At 48.7% G+C, this 23,606-nt stretch overlaps 1 long non-coding RNA gene across 3 annotated transcripts; it reads left to right on the top strand.

The window, feature by feature from the left end:
- The first annotated feature begins 1,114 nt into the window (after window positions 1–1,114).
- LOC140604980 (uncharacterized) lies at window positions 1,115–9,016 on the top strand. 3 transcript variants are annotated; one of them, XR_012007768.1, is made up of 4 exons: window positions 1,115–1,272; window positions 6,049–6,132; window positions 6,889–7,234; window positions 7,625–9,016. It is a non-coding gene; the product is annotated as an uncharacterized lncRNA (long non-coding RNA). The 3 variants fall into 3 exon arrangements; XR_012007767.1 differs by lacking the exon at window positions 7,625–9,016 and adding an exon at window positions 2,225–2,385 and having other exon boundaries at window positions 1,178–1,272; window positions 6,889–7,609; XR_012007766.1 differs by lacking the exon at window positions 7,625–9,016 and having other exon boundaries at window positions 6,889–7,609.
- The last annotated feature ends 14,590 nt before the right edge of the window (window positions 9,017–23,606 follow it).

Here is a 23,606-nt window from a genome sequence, read left to right as displayed (position 1 = left end):
ATTGGAAAAACCGGAGCTCATCATCCGTGCGTCCCACGTTCACTCAGTGCCTGCTGTGTCCTGGGTTTGCCCCCAGGGTTTTGAGTGCACAGTCCTCCTGTTCCCCTGTGGAGCTCATGGGACAATACGCCTGTTCAGACAGTGTTGGTGCAGATCCCAGGTTAGGGATCTCCGAGGGAAATGGGGCCCCGGGCCAAGAGAGGCCTCAGGACTAGGCTTTTGGGCAGGAGGCATCCAGACGGGGACCCGCCAGTGCTCTGGGCCTGCCTGCAGCGTTCCTGACACCTGCTGCACTTCGTGCCACCCCATCACGAAGCCCCTGGGAGCTACTCAAGGCTGTGGAGCTCATGGCTCTAGCAATGGCGTTCAGTTCAACCTGCAGCCGAGCACCCGTGAAATCCTCAGATCTCCGTGTTTCAGAGCACTGCCGCAGCTGTCCTGTGGCCAGGCCCAGTCTACAGGATGCGGACCAATCTCCTTGGGAGAACCAATGGCTGTATGGCACCTGCTGCGGACTCTAAGAGCTTCTGCTCCATGTCATCCTGTAAGGGATATACCCTCACGTCTGCTTTACGCATGGGGCTGCTGGTCATGCAAGGCTGGAGGGCGGCCTGGATCACATCCACCTTCCGTCGCGTTGCGGGGCCACCGGGGCAGGGTCCCAAGTCGCTCCCTTCTGCTTTTGTCCTCATGGGTCTTCTCTGCCATAGCGGGAGGCAGACAAGTGTCAGTCTCTGGTGGTGCCACCGCGTGGCCTTTAATCAGGGGCCACCCGATGCATTGGCCCCACCAGCTAGAAGGGCCAGGTCGGTGGACAGCACCAGTTACATCTCAGAAAGGGTTTCTGTAGCTGGGAGGCATTTGCCACCACTTCCACGGCTGTTTTAAATTAGGCTTTCCAGCAGATTAGTTCGTTCAGCTATTTGGGGGCACTCAGCTTGGTGACTTCATCCAGTTGCACTTCCTCGACTCTGCTGTTACATAAGGACTCAGCTGTGTCTCCCCCAAAATGTCTTTCAGTCCTGCCCCGTATTGGAAGGTGGATTTCCACCCGGGAGCCCCCGCGCTCTGGCCCAGGACACCCAACTCATCCTTTGCCCTAGCCAGGAGTCTGGTTTCCATGGTGACCGTCTCTGCCGCCAGCAGCTCTGAGTTCTCGCCTCTGTCACCTCGTCCCTGCAGTGGGAGGGGCAGCATTCCTGGGGGCCTCTCTCCCACCAGCGCCAGTGGGGGACGCGGCTGCTGTGAGGACCATGTGGCACTGCACCCCGGGTGAGGTTCCTGGGACTTCGGCCCTGCACACCCCCACAATAGATGCTTCCCTGCGCACAGTGCCCCAGGCCAGGAGTCTGGGGTCGGGGTGTCGGAGGTGGGGCGCTCGTCCTGAGGCTGAGAGGGAGCATCTGCTCTCGGCTCCCTCCTGAGTGGGCTGGTGGCCATCGTCATGTCCACGTGGCTTTCTCCCTGCCTGTCTCTGTGTCCCAACCTCCTTTCTGGATAAGGACGCCATCGTGTTGCCTTAGGCCCATCCCGATGGCCTCATCTTAACTAACCTCACCCGCAGCAACAATGTTTCCAAATCAGGCCGTGCTTGGAGGTGTGAGGCGTTTGGGCACTGGCGCACGGATCCGGGAGACACGGTGCCCCCGTGGCAGACCCCCACGCTGAGCCCGGGGCCTCCTGGCTCAGAGAAGGCCAGGGGGTGGGGGGATGTCCAGATGGAGGCCCAGGGAGCGGCCCAGGGAGCAGGGACATGCCGTGAGCTCTGAGGACCTCTGTGCGGAGGTGGCACTTAAACCCGTCAGCCCCACCCGCCAGGGCCTCCGCTGCTTCCTGGCCCAGGGCAAGGCGCTGCCCACCTGCATTTTCACCCGGTCCTCGCAGGGCATGTCCCACTGAACTTACTCACTCTCTGCCACTTACCTGGCGTCCTGGGCTCCTCCCACCAACAACGGCCTCTCTGCTCCCCCAGCCGTGGGGCTCGCCCCGGGCTTCCCTCTCTGCATCAGTGTCTGTTCCTCCATCTGGTCTTTCTGTCTCCACCCCATATTCCTGCAGTCACTGCATCCTGGGGAGCCAATCCTTTGACTCAGGGGTGCCCCCTTGTCCTTCATCACCTCCCACCACAGGAGCCACTGTTGTCCTGCCCTCCTCTCTGAGGCGTCCTCGCCCAGCGCCCAGACTGCACTAGAACGCACGTCTGCCCAACTTTCTTTCTCGCCAGTGTCCCTGCCACGGGCCATCTCCTTGCCTGCTGGCCCTAAGGCCTGGAGGGCCTGTCGCCTCAGCCTGCCTGCACCCTATCTGCCTCCTGTCCCCTCTCCTGCCGCCCACCTGATGCACCCCTGTGGGCCCAGCTGCAGCTGATTGACGTCCAGGGAGACGGTGAGCTCCATGAGGGCAAGAACAGGCCCTAGTGGGCTTGTGCCCCCAAACCGATCCTAACCTCTGTGCAGGGCCGGCTGAGCTCGCCAGTTGGGGGCTGGGCGTCCTGGGCACCAATTCGGGCTTGGTGACTCTCCGACCTTCGGGAGGATGTTTTCTCTGTCTCACGTTGTGCATCTGCAGAACGGGGATGATACCAGGAGTAGCCTCGTGGTGCTACTACCAGGAGTACATGGAGGGTGCGCCAAGCCCCCAGGGCCGGCCCCACACGCCTCACGGCAGCTGCTCCTGGGGAAGCCACTCTCGGAAGGGGGGGGGGTGCAAAGCTTCCCTCCCTGTTGACTCAGCCTCCTGGTGCAGTGTCTCCCCTGGTTTATAAACAACTGCCTGTGGCTGTTGCCTTTTCAAAAGGTTGGGAAGGGCTTTGTCCCTTGGTTTTCTGAGCCCCATTCGAAGGCTGCTCTGTGTGTGACACAGGACTCTGGCCACGGGTTCCTGCCAGTTCCCTATGGGCAAGTCATTGTGTTTCATGTTGTTTTCTGTCTCGAGATAAATCTGTTAAGCTTTCTTCCTGTTAGAAGATGAACACTATGCTCTTGGGCGAGCTTTCTGTTTTGCCTTTGCTACTGAGAGACCCAACCCCCTGTTGTGAAGAGAGCTCATGTCACTTCGGTGCAACAAGGGTGCTGTCTCCAGGGTCCCCGTTCTGGATGTGGGTTTGTCTTGTCCCCTGGGGAAGTCATAAGAATGGCATTACTGGGCTAATGCACTGGATTCCCCTCGTCTTGCCCAAGATGATGTTCGATTCAAGCCCCTACTTCAGTGGTCTAACCTCAAACCTACACAAGTTTCTTCTGACTTTTATCAGGCTCAACAGAACTGGACAATCTTTTGTAAATATGGAACTAGCTTAGTATGCTTCAGCTTCACAATGCAACATTAAAAAAAAATCAGTGAGATCCAGGGCTTAGACATTTAAATCCTATGCAAATAATTATGGCGAACATATGAATCAGAAAAATGTGCTTTGAGTTGGGCTGGCCGCTCCTTTCAATATTACCTTTTATTTGAAAATAGGCAAACAGAAAAGGAATTATATCTATTTGCTTTTTCTGTTGAATATTTTAATGGTTTGTTCTGTCTGAGAAAACCTGATGTTTAGCTAAAGTTGACAGAAACCACAAGTGGACGTGTCAAAACAAGCCAGAGAAAGTTACTTTTGATGTGTTTTATTGAGATATCCATGGTACTTTCCAATTATTTTATGCCAAGAAAGGTAGTTCTTCACAAAAAAAAAGAAAGAAAGAAAGAAAGAAAGAAAGAAAAGAAAAAGAAAACTATTTCTTTTGAAAACTGCAAGTGTAACTTGTCAAACCTTAAGCATAGTTTAAATCTATCCCAGGGGAAGTTCTGAAGCATGCGACACTGCTCCTGAGAGGAAGGAGAAAGCCGAGGACCCAGTGGGCTGTCTCGAGGGAGAGAGAGAGGGAGCCCTGAGGTGGCACTCCCTGCGCTGGCGTCTGCACAGGACGTGCTCGGTGCAGCTTCTTTGGCATCTAGAGAGGAAATTTTTTTTTAAGATTTTTTTTTAGTTTTTATTTATTCCTGATAGACATAGAGAGAGAGAGAGGCAGAGACACAGGCAGAGGGAGAAGCAGGCTCCATGCTGGAGCCGGACACGGGACTCGATCCTGGGACTCCAGGATCACGCCCTGGGCCAAAGGCAGGCGCTGAACCGCTGAGCCACCCAGGGATCCCCTCTAGAGAGGAATTTGCAGCATGGTGCCCCCAAAACAGCCCCACTTCCAGGGAAGAACCAGCATTGCGGTCAGGTTGTCGGCGCGGCCGTGCAGAGCTGCACAGGTGCCCTGCAGCCGGCGCGGCGCGCGGTGGTGGCTTCAGGCGGGGAAGGCGCAGCCCGTGGCAGTCCGCGGGCCCGGGTGCGAGTGCCGGCTTCCAGACGCCGAGCCTCGCAGGGTCTGTTCCTCTTCCCACTCGGGGATTAACGGGTCGCCCGGGGGCTAAGTGAGCTTCAAACGAGCGAGCACCCACAGAGGGTGCCCATTGGTGGAAGCGCACTTCCCCCCGGGTGCGGAGGCCTGCCCCGCCCCCTCCAGTCAAGGACCCCGGCCCAGGCCCCGCGGAGGGCGTCCCGCACCGGCGCCGCAGTGCACAGGCCCGCGGAGGGCGTCCCGCACCGGCCCCCGCAGTGCACAGGCCCGCGGAGGCTCCTAGGCACGAGGCGCCGCACGGAGACCTCAGACACAGTCCAGGAGCGCAAAGGCAGTGGGGCGGCGGGGCGAGTTTTCAGATTAGACAGAAACCACATGAAAGTTGCCCTGGGAGGTGGGACGAGGTTTGAACTTGACTCAGCAGCGGGCGGGGTGGCGGCGAGGGAGAGCAGAGCCGAGCCCAGCCGAGCCGAGCCGAGGGCAGCCAGCAAGGGCGGCTCCCAGACGCAGGGCCCCGAGCTCCCTGGGAAAGCGGGAAGACCGGGTGTCGTGGACCTGCGCGGGCCCTGCTCCGGGGGCCTCGGGGCCTGGGGGTCTCGGGCAGCGGCCGGAGCCCACTCGCGGAGCCCAGCTCCCGGGAAGCGGTCCCGGTCCCGCTCCCCCTCCCGCCTCCCCCTTGGGCTTCGACACGCCCCGGGACTGTGCGGGTCAGCGTTCGTTCAAGCCGAGAATGAGATGAGGGTAATGAGCACAGGGACATGGTTTCCTCGGAGCAAACGCGACTCGAAAGCACGGGCCTGAACACGCACCGTGGGCGTGCGGGCGGCGAGCGCGAGCACCGGAGCGCAGGGCGCCAGCGCACAGGCCACAGGCCGCCGCGAGGGCTGCAGCTCGTGGTGGGGGCGGCGGGGGGCGGCGGGGGGCGGCGGGGGGCCTCGCGCCTCGGCCCAGGCAGCGGGAACGCGTGCGGCTGCTGCCTTTCCTGTGTGAGGTCCACGCGTTTGCGGGAGCCTGGTGACGTGTGACTGTCCCCCATGCCCGTGAGACAGCTGTGTGCACCTGCGCCACTGGGGATGAAACTGAACCTTGCCTCCCCGCGCCCCCCGTGCCCCGCCCCGTTGCGCCCCCACAAGGAGAAGGAGGGCCCCCCATCTAGGCATCCTTGGCGGAGCCTGTGCTGCTCCCCAGGGCGGGGCAGGGGCTGGCGTGGCCCCCGCTGTCCGTCCTTGTTGCTCAGGCCTTTGGGGAGAACCCAAGGCAGGGCCTGTCCCTAGACTGGTCTGTGCTGGCGGGCCGGCTCCTGCTCTGGTTTCAGGACCCTCCAGGCCAGGCTGTGCGGCATCTCGGAAACACGTGCGGGATACAGAGGACGGCTGGAAATAGGGGTCCCCCAAGGGCGAGGTGGGTTTGGAGCCTCCAGGAGCTCCCCCCTCCGGGGCAGCAGCATTCTCAGGTGTCCTGGAGTTTGTTGCTATGTCATGTTGCCCGTGCCCAGCCCTGAGGGTCCTGGGGGCGGGCTTCTGTCCTGCCGATAACGGTTGCACACTGCCCCGAGGCCAGCTGTGTGCACGCAGGGCTGCTCGGCCCACTGGGTCTTCTCCCAGGAGGAGCAGACCTGCAGCTCATCCTGCTTGCGTGGGTGTGTGTGTCACGTGTGTGCGCGGGAGGGAGCCTGGGGTTCACTGGTTCAAATGTGTGCAATTATTTGCAGGAGGTCAGGGCGAGTCCCAGTGCTGCAGCCCCAACTGGAATCAAGCAGGGACGTGGAGTCAAGCTGCAGTCTAAGGGTGCACTGGTATGTAGGCTGCAGTCACAGCTCTGAGGACACACAGGGCCCCTGGGACTGGGGAGGGGCCGGGGAGCACCGTCTTGGGCGGGGCGGCAGGAGTAAGTCAGAGCCCAGAGCTGCCCCTCTGTCCCCCTGGCTCATGGAGAGTCCTGCTAGAGGCAGGGCTGCTGTGGTGGCAGGCAGATCTTACCAAGTCCACCCAGGGGCCATCCGAGCCCAAGAGTCACTGAGGCCCGGAGAGGAGCCCCATGGAGTCAATGTGCCTTGGATAGCTCACGGAGAACGTGGCGTTGAGCACAAAGGGAGGGGCCTTGTCCCTCGCTTCCAGAAGATTCCAGCCGTTTCCTATTCCCTTTACCCTAGCCGGAGTTAGCCCTGTGCACAGGGAAGGCTGTGGAGGGGAGGGCAGGGCGATGGCCTGGGTGCCCGGAGCTGGGGGGTCCCTCAGCCTGTGGATGCTGCTGTGCCCCCACGCGGATCTAGGACTGTGACTCCCACATTCATCACATTCATCACCTGGCAGAGAAGAGTGTGACCCAGGCCTGCCTCAGGAGCCCTGTGTGTACTGGCCGTGGTGCCTCCTGCTGGGCACACAGACTGAACTCGGGGACCAGCCTGCCCCTAGCCCTCCCCACACACCACCCCATCCCCAAGTAGGGCCCCTGGGTTCCAACTCTGTGTTGCTCTAAGGGCCACAGTCCAGCCTAAAGTAATGTTTGTTCCTTTCAGAGTGTCACCCCATTCTTGTTTGTTCATTTTCAGTGACAAACCTCCATGGCAGAAGCCTAGGGTGCAGGAAGAGGTCGGGCTCAAAATCCAGGTCAGGTTGCAAACTGTTGCCCCTCTGAACTCAGCCTCGAGGTGCTCTAGGCCAGACTCAGAGTTTGAAACAGAGTGTGAGAGCAGGTCTCTAACCTAGACTTTGGAAACCCACCATCCATTGTGTGTGCGGGTGCCTCGGGATCAGGACGCTGAGCATGTGAGGCACACACCTGGATCTAAAGATCCCTGAGCACGAAGGATCAGAGCAGAGTCTGAAGATCTCCATGCACCCAGGATCACACCCAGGTCGGAAGATCCCCACACTCACAGACAAGATCACACCCAGGTCAGAAGATCCCCACACTCACAGGTTCACACTCGGGTTTGAGAAACTTTCTGAGCTCATTGTAGGCTTGCACACAGCAGCGGTCACGCAGAGTGATGGGGCACAGGCCAGTGGGAGCACCAGGCAGGGCACAGCATCTATCACGCCCTCTTTGGGATCGCGCCCTCTTTGAGATCCCACATTTTTCCCTACAAGTTGTCTTGTGGCTCAGTGGTCCCTTCCTCCTCATTGCTGAGCAGAACTCAGCAGTGTGGAGGGGGTCATGGCCTGTTGAACCATTTCCTATTGAAGGGCATCCTCGTTGATTCCAATTTGGGGCCACCACAAAGGCAGCTGCTGTGAACACCTGTGTACAGGTTTATATGTGAACAACATGCATGTGTTTTTCAGGACATGAAATGCTAAATAAATCCCTAAGTAAATCGTGATCAGTACAGTGATGAGCCCCTGCAGAACCACCATGGCACCGGGCGAACAGCCACAGTTCCTTGGGGTCCCACAGACCTGGGTTTGAGTCTCAGCTGTGCTACCTGTTGGCCGTGCAATCCGGGACCAGGAGCTAACGACACGGAGCCTTGATTTTCCTCTTCTGTGAAACAGGAGCAGTAAACCGTGTGCTTTGCAGCTGCTTGTTGGGATTAACGGAGCTAATTTGTGTCAGCGCTTAGCACAGGGTCCTCGGCGAATGGTGGCTATGGCAGTGTCATCCTTACCACCTGCGAGGCCGCAGGTGCCCCAGGCTGGGAGGTGACACTGCCCACCTGCTCCAGGCGCTTCTGGAGCACTTGACTTCCTGCCCCCGGGCTGCCCCCCCCACCCCCACAGCCAATCCCCCCCGCCGCCCCTTCACGCCTCTCAGGAGACCTCCCCCTAAAGATTCCTGTTTTTAGAAAACGTGTTCCTACTCATTTAATGGATATTCTTATCAAAAAGCATCACCCACTCAGCGTTAGGAGCAGGATTATTTCCTTTTCCTTCCTAAAGCCAAGACACCTCCTTGCCAAGGTAGGGACATTTTTATTGATTCATTCGAACCCAAATATATCATTTGGATTTATAAGAAGCACACCCAGTGCCAAACCCTTGGGGAACATGTACCAAACAAGGGGTCAGGATCAGCATCAAACCTTTCCCAGAGCTCATCAAACCTCACGCGTGGGAGGGAAGCCGCCGCCCGGAGAAGCCCCCGCAGGAAGGTCTGGGTCCTGCTGCCAAGGGCGTGAGGTGCACAGAACCTCCCGGAGCCTGCAGACCATGGGGAGGGCGCTCAGGGCCAGTGATGGTTGGGGAACCGGATGCACCCGGCTCTCCACAGAGAGAGACCCACTTTGTCCAGAGGTGCTCCCGGAACGCAGGCAGCTGGCCTGCATGCCAGGAAGGAGTCTCGGGGCCTCAGTGCTGGAGCAGGGGCAGCTGTACCCCCAGCAGCGCCTCTAATCTCTGTCTGAGGCTCACCTGGGACTGTGAGGCCAGTCCGGTCTCTCCACTCCTCTTTAAAAAGATCCTGAAATAAAAAAATGCCCTTGGCCAAATTGAGCTTTTTGTTGCAAAGGAAGGATTTGCCAGGGAACTGGGGGAAGTCAGGGTGTCTAGCTGCTCCCTGGTCCTTCTCACTTCCAGGATCTTTTTATGGTATTGTTGGCAAAATGTGGCAGCAGCTAGATTCAGCGGGATAGCCTGGGGAGGGGTAAGAGGTTCCACCCCCGCCAGACCGGCATCTGTGAAGGCGAAGGCGAAGGCGAAGGCAAGGCCCTACTTGGCTCCCGGGAGCAGGAGGGGGCCCGAGGGCTGCGGTCCAGGAGGCGGGCAGATGCGAGGGGCAACCGGTCCGGGCACACCTGACCCTGGCCTTCACAGTGAGAGCGGAAGTGACGCCTGCCCAACACAGGCCCCAGGAGCCATGTCCCGCAGCCCCTTCTCCATGCTGATGGAGAAGAATTGCCAACCCCTCCCAGCTGCTTGCTGCCCTCAGTTTTCAGAGCTGTCATCCTTGGGAAATTAGAGGTAAACTTATGTGTGGATGCGCAGAGCTAAGGAACGCCAGGGCCCTGCAGCAGGAGGGGCCAGGCGTCCGCCGCATCCCCCCGGCTCCTGGTGTGAGAAACGGCTCTGTGCGGAGCGTGGCTGCATTCTTTATGCAACCGCCTTGGCATGACTCTCTTCCCTGGCAGCCTGGCAAGCCAGAGCCCGGCTAAGCGCCAGGAAATCAGCCTGTGAGCCGCGTTCACAAGTCTGACTGTTCCACAGAGCTTCCCAGGGGCCCTGGTGTCCCCTGGTCACATGGTGCCAACAGTGGCACCAGGGTCCTGGCTGCCCACGTCCCCTCTGTGTCTGGGTTCCTCTTCCCATGAGGGACCGGATGAGCGGCTCCCGCACCCCTTGCACTCTGTGCTTGACAGCTCTGAGTGCAAGAAAGGTGGACAGGCCAGTGGGCCAGCTCGTCGACAAGCAGGACAGGCAAGCTAACACCTGCTGTCTGTGCCCTGTTGGCCTTTGTGGCTCTGTTGTCCCCATGCAACAACCAGGGAAACCAAGGCAGGACAATTAAGTAGCCTGCCAAGTTGGGGAACCTGCCAGTGTCCAGGGAGGCAGTGCGGTGTCAGTATCTGGAAGCATCCCACGCCCCTGAGGGAGGGTGGCTTCCGCCAACATGTGTAGGAGGACACACTCACCCCCTCGGCCCCACAAGGGCATGCCCATCAGTGACAGTCTGGTCGACGGGGGGTTTGGAAGCATCCTTGCTCGCCTGTGTCCAGGATACAGCCATGGATGGAGAGCGGGTTGCACCTGTGAGGCACAGAGCCCTCGACAACTTCCTCCCGTGGCTGAGGCCACGGTCCCCACCTCGCTGTCCCAACTCAGTGTCTGCAGGAGCCGCCCGCCCGCCCAGCTGCGCTCCCACCTGGCTTCTGTCAGTGCGCCCCCGCCCCAGCTTCTGCTCCGGGTCTCCGGTCTCCCCTTTGGCTTCCTCTCTCATCTCTGCCTCAGCAAGTCGGACAGGAAGCCCAGCGCTGTCACTGCCAGCCTGTCACCTGCCGCGTTCCCCTCCCCTGTCTCCCCCCGGGTCCTCCTCGTGGGACTGGGGGGTCCCATCACTTGCCTCTGCCTGTCCCCACCTCCTGAGCAGCTGCACTGTCAAGAGCCTCATTCCCGCAGAAACACTGCGAGGTCACTGATCCACCCTTCCTGACGCGCCCCATCCTCAGAGGCACAGGCACCTGTCCCTCCCCGAGTCCCTGACCCTGCGCTCCGTGGGGTCTGCAGGGTTGTCCTTTGGACTCAGCAGTTTCCACACATTCTTTGTGAACAGGACCCCTGTGGCACCCTTACAAAGGTGCCCCAAAGACCCCAAAGAACTCTTGTTTCTTATATTGGAAATTAAAAATAAAAAATTTAAAACATTGATTCTTTTAAAAACAAGAATAATAACAAGAGTTATAGTTTTAGCATTTACGGTTGTGTGGACGGTTCATGTTGAGCTAGTTTTTGCAAATGGTAGGCAGGGGTTCAAGGTCACTGTTTTGCACTTGGCCATCTATCCCATTGCCCTAGTGCCGTTTTTGGAAAAAAAATACTCTTTCCCTATGGAATTGTCTCAATTCCTATTGAAATTTTATGAACTATAATCGTGAGGGTTTCTTTCTGGACTATGAATTCAATTTCGTGGATCAATATGCATCATACTGGTACCACACTCTTTTGGTTATTGCAACTTTGTAGTAGGTTTTAGGTCAGGAAGTGTGAATTTTCCAACTTTATTATTTTTCAAGGCTATCTAGGCTATTATGGTCTTTTTTTTGCTTCCATATGAACTTCAGAATCAGCATGTCTGTAGGAAAAAGGCACCTGTGACACTACAGGAGTTGTGTTGAATCCACACATTAATTTGGGGAGTGTTGCCATCTTAACAAAATTAGGTCTTCCAATCAATGATCATGAATGACTTTTCATTTTTTAGGTCTTTTTGATTTCTTTTGACAATGTTTTATAGTTTGAGGGGTATAAGTTAGGTACTTCTTTTGTTACATTTATTTCAAAGTATTTTATTCTAGGTAGTGAATTCCATAAATGGAATTACTTACCTGGTTTCGTTTTCAGATTGTTCATTGCTGGTGTATAAGAAGTACAATAGATTTTTGCATATTGATTTTGTATCCTACAACTTTACTAAACTTTATTTACTTTTATTTATTTATTTTTAATAATAAAAAAATCAGTCTTTAAGACAATGGAGAAATAGGTTTCAAAACCCATTGTACATATTAATGGCCAAGTTAATTATCTATATAGGTGCTCTTGAAATTTTTAAAATTATTTTTAATAATTTCTTCAGTGGGTTCATGAAGATTTTCTACATACAAGCCCATGTCATCTGTGAAAAGAGATAGTTCCTTTCCAAACTATTCCAAAAGGATCGTTCCAATCCTTTTCTCCCTCTTTCCTTCCTTCCTTCCTTCCTTCCTTCCTTCCTTCCTTCCTTCCTTCCTTCCTTCCTTCCTTCCTTCCTTCCTTCCTTCTCCACCTGTAGTTCTGTTTCCTATGATTTCATTTCACAGGCTCCATGGGGCTCCATCTCATGACCCTGAGATTATGACCTGAGCTGAAATCAAGAGTTGGACACTTAACCAGCTGAGCCACCCAGGTGCCCCTGGTCCTGGACTTTTCTTTGCTGGATGTTTTAAAATAACTAATGATATCTCTTTACTTGTTATAGGTCTATTCAGATTTCTCGTTTCTTCTTGAGGAAGTTTTGATAGTTTTCATCTTTCTAGTAATATGTCCACTTTACCTAATTATCTAACTTGTTCATAGCACTATTTTTTTTTAAATCATTTATTTATTTGAGAGAGACAGCCTGAGCAAGAGGGGAGGGCAGAGGGAGAGGGAGAAATGGGCTCCCCACTGAGCAGGGAGTCCAATGGGGGGCTTGATCCCAGGACCCCAAGATCATGACCTGAGCTGATGGCAGATGCTTAATTAAGTGAACCACCCAGGTGCCCCTCATAGCACTATCTTGTAATACTTTTTATTTTCACAAGATTAGTAGAGATGTCCCTCTTTTAAAATGTCCTCTTTTTAATAACGTGAGTCTCCTTGCCAACAGTTTGTTAATTTTATTGATCTTTACGAAGAATTAACTTTTGGTTTTCTTAATTTTTTATATTGTTTTTCTATTCTTCATTTGACTTATTTCTGATCTATCTCTATTATTTCCTTCCTTATTTGCTTTAGGTTTAGTTTTGTCTTCTTTTTCTAATGTCCTATCATGGGAATGTAGGTTATCAGTTTGAGGTCTTTTTTTTTTTTTTTTTTTTAAATATAGGTAGTCACTGCTATAAATTTCCCTCTAAGTACTGCTTTAGCTGCATCCCATAAGTTTTTGTATTGTTATGCGTTTTTCTTCTAGTCCAATCAAAGTATTTTCTAATTTCCCTTGGTATTTCTTATTTTGCTCATTTGTTACTTAGGATATGCTATTTAATATCCATATAATTTTAAGTTTACCAAATTTCTTTCTGTTACTGATTTTTAATTTCATTCCATTGATGTTGGAGAACGTACTTTTATTTATTTTTTAAATTTTTTTGAGAACATACTTTTATATCCCTTCACATTTAGTCAGGCTTGCTGTATGGTCTTGCACATCATTCATCTGGGAGAATGTGCCACGTGTGCCTGAAAAGAATGTGTATGCTGTTGTTGCACATCCCGTAGATGCCTGTTAAGGTTGGTCAAGGTACAGGGCTGCTCAAGTCTTCTACTTGCCTGTTGATCTGCCTTGTGGTTCTGTACATTTGTAAAAGTGGATTATCAAAGTTTCCAACTATTGTGGAATTTTCTTTCCTGCTTTCATTCTGTTAGTTTTTGTTTTATGTGTTCTTGGGCTCTGTTGTTAGGTGCATACACATTGATAATTCTTATACTTCCAGATGGATTGACTTTTTCATCATTACAAAATGTCCCTCTTTATGTCTAGTAACATTTAAAATTTTTAATTTATTTGTCCTGATGAGCAGATTTTTATGATTACTGTTTGCATAGTGTATACTTTTCTATCCTTTTACTTTTAATTTTTTTGAATCTTTGAATCTATATGCAGCTCTTGTGGGAAGAATGGTTAGTTAGATCTTTGTTTTTTAATACAGTTTAACAATCTGTCTCTTGACTATATTGTTAATCCTTTCACCTGTACTGTTGTTAGTATTGCTATGGTCAGATTTATGTCTACCATTTAAATTTTTTTTCCATATGTCTGTGTCCTTTTTGTTTCAATATTTCTCCTTTAGGGCATTCTTTTGTTCTAAGTGCTATTTTCTAGTATGACATTGTAATTTCTGTAATGATTTTTCACTAATATATATATTTTTTGCCTACAAGAGACCCATTTTATTTTTTATTTTTTAAATTTTATTTTATTTAAATTCAATTAATTAACATGTAGTGCATCATTAGTTTCAGAGGTAGAGTTCAGTTATTCATCAATAGCATATAACTCCCATATATTCTTAAATTATTTCCTAGGGCTCACAGTATACCTCTTAAGTTCGAATCAACTTCAGATTTATACTAAAAACTCAGGGAACTATTAAGATGTTACTCCTATATAGTCCCCTGGTTGTGTACATTGCATATACAGATGTTACAAGCCTAACAGTATCTTGTTATAATTATTACTTTATATAATTGTGTATCTTTTTTTATAAAGCTGGTAGAAGAAAGGAGACCAAATATATATATATATTTGATGTTCATTATATTAATCTTCTTATCATTTCTTGTTCTCTTAATTTATTCCTGCACATTCAAGTTACCATCTGGTGTTATTTTCTTACTTTAATATAGCTTTACTACCACTCACCTCCTATGTGTATTGTCAAATATATTACATAGTTATGTCACAGTCCAACAATACAATTATATCATATTATTTTATATAATTGCTTTTTTAAATTGGCTAAGAGAAGAAAGGAGAAGATATATGTAATTATACTGTCTTTTATAATTACTTACATAATTACCTTTACCAGCACTCTTGTGTGTGTGTGTGAATTCAAATTACCATCTGGTGTTACTTGCTTCCAGTCTGAAGAACTTCTTTTAGCATTTTTTGTAAGGTGGGTCTACTAGCAACCAATCCATCTGTTTTTATTTATCTGGAAATGTCTATTTCACCTTCTTTTTTCAGAGATAGTCTTTCTAGATATAAGAGCCTTGCTTGATAGCTTTTTCTTTCAGCACCTTGAATATTCCATCCACTGTCTTGTGGCCTCCATTGTTTCTAATGAGAAGTTAGCTGTAAATCTTACTAGCATTTGGTTGTAAGTGACAAGTCATTTCTTTCTTGCTGATTTCAAAATTTTCTTTGCCTTTCAACATTTTTACTATGATGCATCTGTTTATGGCTCTCTCTGTACATATACTTGAAATTGTTGAGTTTCTTAGATATATAGATTAATATTTTCCGTTGATTTGAGGAAGTTTTCAGCCACTATTTCTTTGAATATTTTTTCTGCTCCTTGGTGTCACTTCACTCCTTACGGTGACCCCATTATGCACCTGTTGGTGTGTTGTGTGTTCTCCACATTTCTCTAAGGCTTCACTAATCTTTTCCCTTTAGATTGTGTACATATCTATCAATATTCCTTCAAGCTCATTGATTCTTTCTCCTTCCTGCTCAGATCTACTGTTGAACTCTTTCAGTGACTTGTTCATTGTGCTTATTGTATAATTTTCCACTCCAGAATTTACACTGGTTGTTTTATTTAATAATTTCAATTTCTTTATTGAAATTCTCTACCTGATGAGACATTGTCATTATACCTTATTTTACTTCTTTAAGCATAGTTTCCTTTAGTTCTTTGAACATATAATAGCTGCTTTGAAGTCTTTGTTAAGTCTAACATCTGAGCCCTTTCAAAAACAGTTTCTGTTGCCTCATTGTTTTTATATGTGGGTCATACTTTCCTATTTTTTTGCATGTCTCATGATTTTTTGTTGAAAACTAGACATATTAGGTAATATATTTTAGCAACCCTGGGTACTGATTCTTCCATCTGCAGGGCTCGTTATTATTTGCTTATTTGTTTGGGGACTTGATTCACAGTGTGCAACCTCTGATGTCACTCCCCAGAGGGCACAGTCTTAGGCGTGTGTTCAGTCACCCTCGGATGACAGTGGTTTTAGCAGGGCCCTCTCTGACTATCTCTTTCCCTGTTCTCTCTGTTAAGTTGTCTTCCTTGGTTGGTATCACACTCAGTTGTTAGCCTCCACTGATATTGGCTCATTGCTCTATTGTTTTTGACAATGCCCCTGGGCATAAACTGCCACAGTCAGGTTCAATTAAATTCATGCCCCTTTGCAGGGTAAGTATTTGGGGCCTGTCTCTGAGTCTTGTTCTAGTCCCAGGAAGGCTCTTAGCTATCTCTTTCACTGGTTCTCACTGGTAAACTATTCTCTGGTCTGTAGGTCAGCTTATATTCATAAAGCTACCAGCTTCTTCTTAATTTCTTATTTATCAAAATCTCCATCACTTTTTATAGCATATGTAGGTTGAACCTCTTTATGCTCTGTTCCAAATAAAGTCAGTTTCCCTGGAAAGAGCTACAAGGCTCTCTATTCCTGAGGCCTATTCCTACCTCCTGGGAAAAATCTCTGAATCCCCTTTCTATAACTAGGGGAGGGGACAGTAGCCTGCTTCTTTTGAGTGACACCCCTGCTTTGCCAGCAGGGGACTGAGTGAGGGGTGTTGGCCTCTGGTCTTGGCTTGCCTCTATTGGAATGGAATCTCTGTCCTATAAGTATGCTCTGGTAAGAGTGATTGGGGCCCATGGTCTTGGTGTGCTGCACCCAAGCTGGAGCTTTTGAACTCTAAGTGGGTCCTGGGTGGAAGAAGAGATTCCCCAGACCTCTCAGCTGTTCTTCCCTGGGATATAGCTTCTGTAACACACAGCTGGGAGAAGTAAGAAATACTGGTGGCTCAGCCCTCCCAGGCAATCACTATAGCCTTAGTCTGACTTCTGGAATATATATATACTTGTGTGTGTGTATGTGTTTATATCTCCAAATGTTATGCTTATTGCTAGCGAGTTGTAAATGATTAAGAAATATTTCTGGAGGAAAAAAAATGACAAGGAAGAAGATGACAAGGGCTCCAGTTTGGGGTATTTTATATAGAGGCTAGCAGATTATCTAATGGGATGGTGTCCTGACCAAGAGGTTGGACTGGGTGGCCTTTAAGGTCCTTTTGGATGATGAAACTTCATGACTCTAAATACAAATGTGAAACCCATCTGAACCACACATTTGAGGAGATGACTCTACACCAGTATAGCCTGGATGTTGGCACTGAACAGAAGAGATTTTTCCTCAGCTGCCTGCCTGTCTTGGGTTGCCTGTGTCAGGGTTTTCTACCAGCGGGGGCCATGCTCATGTTTCCAAAGAACACTTGGGAAGTTACTGAAAGTCTTCCCATATGAAGTAATCCCTGATGCTGCCATATCATGACATGTGTGGCGGTGGCCCTGTGACACCTTTCCCTGGTCGGCTTCCACAAATGCTCCTTCTTGGTTCCACCAGCCCACCCCTCACTGAACATATTTTATCCTGACCTGCATCCTCCACCCCTCACCAAGATTTGTCTCCACATTCAGGGAAAGCATGGACTGAGGAGAGAGGAGCAGCTACTATTTGGTGTGGACTGGGGAGGACTAAAGAAGCCTCAATTATACATGGCACCCTGTGGAGTACTAAATTCTTTGTATCAGTGCTCCCAGAAAGCCATCTTTTTTTTTTTTTTTTAAGATTTTACTTATTTATTCATGAGAGACACAGAGAGAGAGAGAGAGGTGGAAACACAGGCAGAGAGAAAAGCAGGCTCCCTGTGGGGACCTTGACGTGAGACTCGATCCCAGGACTCCAGGATCACGCCCTGAGCTGAAGGCGGCGCTAAACCGCTGAGCCACCTGAGCTGCCCCAGAAAGCCATCTTTTTGGTTGTTGTTCAAAGAGTGTGTTGCTGCTAAGATTGATTCTCTGTGTAAGAAAAATGTTCTGTCTTGGTGTTAATGAAATGTACAAAAAATTATCTTTGAATTTGCAAATGTATTTTTGTATCTCAGACATCACATGAAAATAGACTGTAGATCCTCAAGGATCATTTCATGTGTTCTAACCGGCCTAATGAGAATAGGAAACCACAGATGAGGCTCAGCAAAAAAATACATCTTCGCATGGTTCTGCCTCTTTGTTCTTTCCTCGCTGCAGCCAGAAGAACAGTGAGAAAATTCAGAGCTCTTGTTTATGGCTCTATTGTGAAACAGAACTGTTATCCTCTGCTGGATCTCTTGCCTTGGTTGAAAGTGTCATATACAGTAGTATTGCCCATGACTGTTGATGGTGATATGATAAGCAGGATACGTGGAATCCAAACACATGACCTTCCAGTAACAGGTACTAATGAAATAAGAGCAGCTTTCTTGAAACAAATGCTCCCTGTGATTAATAAGTGTGTCTTGGATCCTAATGAATGAATCAGCTAATTAGTCACCAGCCACCTACACTAATACGGCAAAGGTGTGAAGTGGCTTTGGGCAGAGAAGGTCTTTGGTCTCTTTATAGATTTCAGGATTCATAATAGCTCTCAGAATCCTGTATCAGATCCTGGAACAGAATGAAGACATTAGGGAGAAAACAAATGAGATCTATAAAGAGTCTGTTAATAGAACGCCACGGGTGTTAATGTTTAGTTTTGACCCAGGTATCAAGAGTCACGTTGGGGGAAGCTGCGTGAGGGCAACATGGGAACTTTCTGGGCTATTTTTGTAACTTTTTCTATAAATCCGAAAGAATTCCAAAATGAAAAGTTTATTTAAAAATATATATAATGGCTCTAAAATTCTCTTAGGGGGTAAATCAAAGTTCATATAATCTCTTCTATCAGTGCACTCAAAAGTAGACCAGAACCATCATGTGAACCCCGGTGGTGCAGCCAGCAGCCCAGGTCCTCATAGGCTCTGCTCACTGGTCTTGTGGCCACAGGCAGTTAAGCTTTCCCTTTGGCCTCAGTGGTCTCATCTGGAAAGCGAGACGTTGGACTCAGGGTCATCTCTGGAGTTCTCTCTGCTGGACACTCTGTGGTTGAATGTGCAGCTCGGCTTTCGAGGGGTGGGGGGTGGCAAAAACCTCTAAAAGGTCAACCTCTTCTGTGAAAATCCAGCTGGTTCCCTTTAAGTGGCAGCAAAAATAAGATGCTCCAAACCTGCTCAATAGCGGGGAAGAGTGCAAATTAATCCGTTTGAATTGCTAATTGGGGATTTAGTTGGCTGCACTGAGGGCTATGGGAAGAAGCCTGAGTTTCGCTCTTTTCCAAAGGCAGGGAAAAGATTCTCTCTCCAGGGACCCTGGTGTCCGCGGATGTGAAATGCAGAAACTGACAAGAAAGCCAAGAAAGCACTTTGGCTTAGCCCTCAAAGGGTTGTGTTCCAAGCCCTTACCCCGGTCCTCCAGAGCAATTCATGCTCTCACACCCTCCTTCCATAAGAAGCATCTCTAATGTGGGTGTTATTTGCGTTAGAGCTGCTACTGCTCTGACCTAGACGTCAGAGTGAGGATGGAGCCAAACACAGGCGTGCACATGCTCCTCCAGGTGCTGGTGGCTGCAGAAGAGCCTCGCAGGCAAGGTGAGCTCGGTGGAAGAAGTGTGGGTGGCTGTCAGGTGACTCAGGTGTGCTCAGAGAAGATCCACTCTTTTTTTTTTTTTAAAGATTTTTTTTAATTTATTCATGAACGACACACAGAGAAAGAGAGAGGCAGAGACACAGGCAGAGGGAGAAGCAGGCTCCTTGCAAGGAGCCCAATGTGGGACTCCAGGATCACACTCTGGGCCAAAGTAGGCGCTAAACTGCTGAGCCACCCAGGTATTCCCAAATCCCCTCTTTAAAACATCCTCTGCACTGCTCTGCCAAGTGCCCGAGAAGTTCCTTCTTGCTGTTGTACTTCTATGGATAAAGGGGATTAGTCTCTACTAAAATATCCTTAGTAGACAAAATTTATTAAGTTATCATTTGTCATGTACATGCTGATGTGACTTGATTAGTTCCTTTTTAACATGTGGGCTAGCCAGGAAGACATTGTGATGAAGGAGGAGGAGAAGGAAAGAAATAGAACCTGAGCAGCCCATACTCCTAGGAGGGGGGCCATGGGAGAGGAAGGATGGTGGCAGGTGCTGGAGGCAGGCTTCATTTCACAGTTCCAGAGGGTGACAGCCCCTCGCTGCGCCTCAGCCTTGCCTACTGCAGAAGGGGCTCACACTGGTGTAGATCCAGATCTCTGAAATGTGAGGATGAATTAAGGATCCTGTGCTGGGATGTTGGGGGAAGCCCTGAGCTGCCTTATGCTTTCAGCAATTTAAGGTAGGAAGATATGAATTAAAGTAGGAAGGTACCTTAAATACTTTACAATGCTTATCTGTGATCATCATGGCACGGCTGAGTCTAGGACCCAGTCCTTTTAAGAGTCCTAGTCAGATAAAGGGACAGCAAATTGGTGAAGAATGGAGCTGGGTACAATTTCATCAATTGAGAAATTTTAAAGATCATTGTGTCTTTCCAGTCTCTGTTGGAACTCTCTGGTGTCTGTTTGTATAATGTTCTAGTATCTTCCTACAAACCCCCAGAACCCTCAAGCTCCCTTCTGATTCCCATAAAGGCCTGCCTGAGCCTCTCCTCTTCAGGCAGCCCTCCAAGCTAACCTCTGTCCCATTCCTTGAGACTTAACCACCTTACGTTTCGACCTCCATGTGAGTGATTTTTGTCTGATTCATTTAGATTGTCATGTTTAGCGCATTACAGGCTATGCTTCTTGGGATCAACATGGAACGTTTTAACTTTGTAAAGCATTTTACATCTTTTATCTTGGAGTTTTATAATATCTCAGTAACTAGCACACATGTTGGCAATAAAACGTGGAGGGAGTAGAATACAGGATTCCTGAACCCCAGTGCCTACCTCTGTCTACACACCACATGGTTTCTGCACGTGGAAAAATTAATATATTTGCGTTCTATTAAGGCCTGGTGAATGACCTTACACCAGTGCCCTGGGAGAGGTTTTGGGGGTGGTCAGAGCATCCTTAAAGAGCCCGAGTCCTTGAAATCATAGCCTGAAGTCAGCTGGCCATCCTGTCTGACCATATGGCATCCATTTCTGTCTCTCTGTCTCAAAAACTGAACCTCCAAATGGCTTTTCCCACCTTGCCCTTCTCTGTGGATTTCATATCTTGTTTTGCTCATAAGTTGTTTCAGTGTCCGTACTATATTTCCTCAGGAGAATGCAAGATCCTGGAACATAAGTGGCCTCTCTTCCTGCTGTGTACCCTCAGTGCTGCTCAGTGGCACAGAGTAGGAGCTCACCAAGCTGAATGGGATACATGCTTGCTAGATGAGTCAGATAAAGATGTGCTCCTCCAAAATACACCTGCGGGGGAAGTGATGTCCTGGGAGTGACTTTTTAACAAACACAGAAATTTCCCTCAAAATGGATGCTGTGTCTTTTACAGGATCCCTTGGGTAAGCCATATGCTTACCCCATGTTTTAGCAAGTGGGCAAATGCTTACTCTTGGAACGCCTCTTTTGGAATTGACTTTGGCATTTCTTTGGATTAGCCTCAATATTGGCAAATCTTCATCTTTTGAAGGTATACTTGGATTTTGCAAATGGTTTACTCACTTGGAGCCAACTCTTATGAAAAAGTTAATAATTAAGCAGGATGATGCCATTTATGAATATACAAACAAACAAAAAATTAAATGACTTTAAGGCAATTAACTGGATATTTAGATATGCTTTATATGTTATTTCTTAAAGGAAAAAGATTCAGTCAGACATGTCTTTCTTGTAAAGCCAAGTGCTCTGCCTCACCAAATTACCCAAACATTAATTTGGATATGCCTCCAAGTACTTGGAGATGGGGGTCTCATCTTTTCACTTCTATCCTTCTTTTGGGGCATAGTACTTAGCTCATGGTCAGTGTTCAACAAAAGGTTTTGAACAAATGAATGAACGAATGACCTTGAGTATGTTATTAAAAATCAATATAATTACTTTATACCAGTGTGAGTGTGTGTGCACATGTGTGTATTCTTTCTTATGCTGCATTGTCACAAAAGCTTAATGGCTTAAAATAGCAATCGACATTTTTATCTGTCACTGTCTCTCTTGGCCAGGTGTCTGGGAAGGGCCTGATGGGGCGCTTCTCACTTAAAATCTCTCATAGAAAAAAAAAAAAATCTCTCATAGAATATCAGTAGGTGTTGGTCAGGCCTCAATCTCATCTAAAGACTGGACTGGGGCTGGATGACTCACTCCCAGGGCAGCCCCCTCACACAGCTGGCAGGCTGTTGCTCAGACTCTCCTTGCATGGCCTTTTTTGTGGGGTTGGTTGAGTATCCTTGCTGCATGTGGCAGCTTCCCCTGGAAAGCTACCCAGGAGTCATTGTGGCAGAAGCCACAATGCTTTTTATGACCCTGTTTTGATGGCCTCACTCCACACCTCTGCTACATTCTGTTGGTCCTGCAGGGCTGGTCCTACATCAGATTGGGAGGCTGGAGGCTCCCTCTCCCTTTCTCAACCCACCTCCCCCATATATATCCATTCATTCAACACATATTTATTTAGCTTCTACTTTATGTTAATCACTAAAGTTTGGTACTGAGGATACAACGGTGATTAAGTCATGACCCCGTACTCAAGGAGTGCACTGCATAGGAGGCATCATTTGATCACAATGTATTAAGGGTTATGGTTGGGCATGCATAGGGACCCAGAAGAGACTCAGCTAAGTTGACCTGGGTGTTCTTTAGGACCTGAGGGACCTACATGAGCTACTTGGGCAAAGATGAAAGGGATGGTGCCCCAGGAGAAGGAATTGTCTGGGCAAGAGGCATGGAGTCATGTGTTAATATGAAGTGTTTAGGGAACTGCAGGAGTTTGACATAATCAAGCCAAGAGTCATATGTAGGGAAATGGTAGGAGATATGGGAAAGGTCAGCTGGGGCAGACTCCATGAAAGACCTTGAGCTGGATCGAAATAGCACAGGGTCTATATTTTGGAAAGATCATTCTATCCCAGGTAGAAGGTGGGTTAAAGACAAACCACATGAAGACCGGGAGGTCAGCAGCAAGAATCCAGACCAGAGTTTATGAGGGCTCAAACCAAAGCAGTGGGACTGGCTGGACGTTGAAGAGGGGTGGTGAACTTGAGAGGTGTCAATGAACAGAATCCCTGAGGGCTGGAATGATTGGACGTGAGGGTGAGTGGTAGGCAGAGTCCAGATGGCAGGTAGAGCTTGGGCTTGTGGGACTGGGTGGATCAAGATGGGGAGGTGGACAGTGCTGGCTGATGGCAAAAAGTATGATTTAAAATCCACATGTATTTTGTTGTCTGTAGAGTGAATAGTATTTTCTATTTCCACAAAACCATTTTGTTTCTATTTTTAGATAATTGCTTTTCTCAATGTTGAAGGAGTAATTTAAATAAAGATATTTACACTTTAAGATTTTCTTAGTACTTCCAAACAGAGACATATGTGTAAATGCTAAACAGAAGTTTTAAATCAAATCTCCTTGGCTTTCTAGTGCTCATCGTTGGGAGGACTCACCATGGTGTTTGCCTTGCCATCCCACCTCAAACAGAGGAGTTCTGGATTCTAGACTAAATATAAACACGTAACTTAGGTCTTGAGAATAGAAAATAAAAGTGTGAGATTGTGAAATATCGAATTAAATTTTAATTTCAGGTAAATAATGAATACTTTTTTTTATAAGTATGCCCTGTGTAATATTTGGGAAATTCGAATTTAATTAGGCATCCTATATTTTATCTGACAACCCTAGATGTGGGACATATCTTTCTTTCAATGACTTCTGGACAGTTCCTGCAACGAAAGATTGCTTTAGGACCTTCTAAAAATCAAAATGGAAGTAGTGGCTAGCATAGAACTGGACATTTTGCAAGTTCTTGAATAATTATTAGGAGTTTTGAGAAAATGATTTCCCATTTTTAGATAGGATATTTTGGCTGCTTCTATGACTTGAACTCAATTACACCGTTTATGACCAACAAGAAAACATGCTGACACATTTTACCTCCTCCCAAGGGACCCTCCTTTATGGCAGCTTCAATACCGATAAATTATTTTAGCTCCCTCAGGCACAAGCCTGAGTAAACAGATGAGACTCCTTTTTTGCTTTGAATGTCAAGAAAGCTGGGGGCTCTGTTGGCCACAATCAACCCCTGTCAGGGCAAGAGTTCTCTGTGGGGATGCTCAAGTGGCAACCCCAGGATTTTTCACTTGCGCTCAAGACGTCTTGAAGGT

This window comes from Canis lupus, chromosome 15 (genome assembly GCF_048164855.1).
Source record: "Canis lupus baileyi chromosome 15, mCanLup2.hap1, whole genome shotgun sequence".
NCBI lineage: Eukaryota > Metazoa > Chordata > Mammalia > Carnivora > Canidae > Canis > Canis lupus.
Note: the sequence above shows the minus strand (reverse complement) of the source record. Positions and strands in the feature narration are given on the sequence as shown.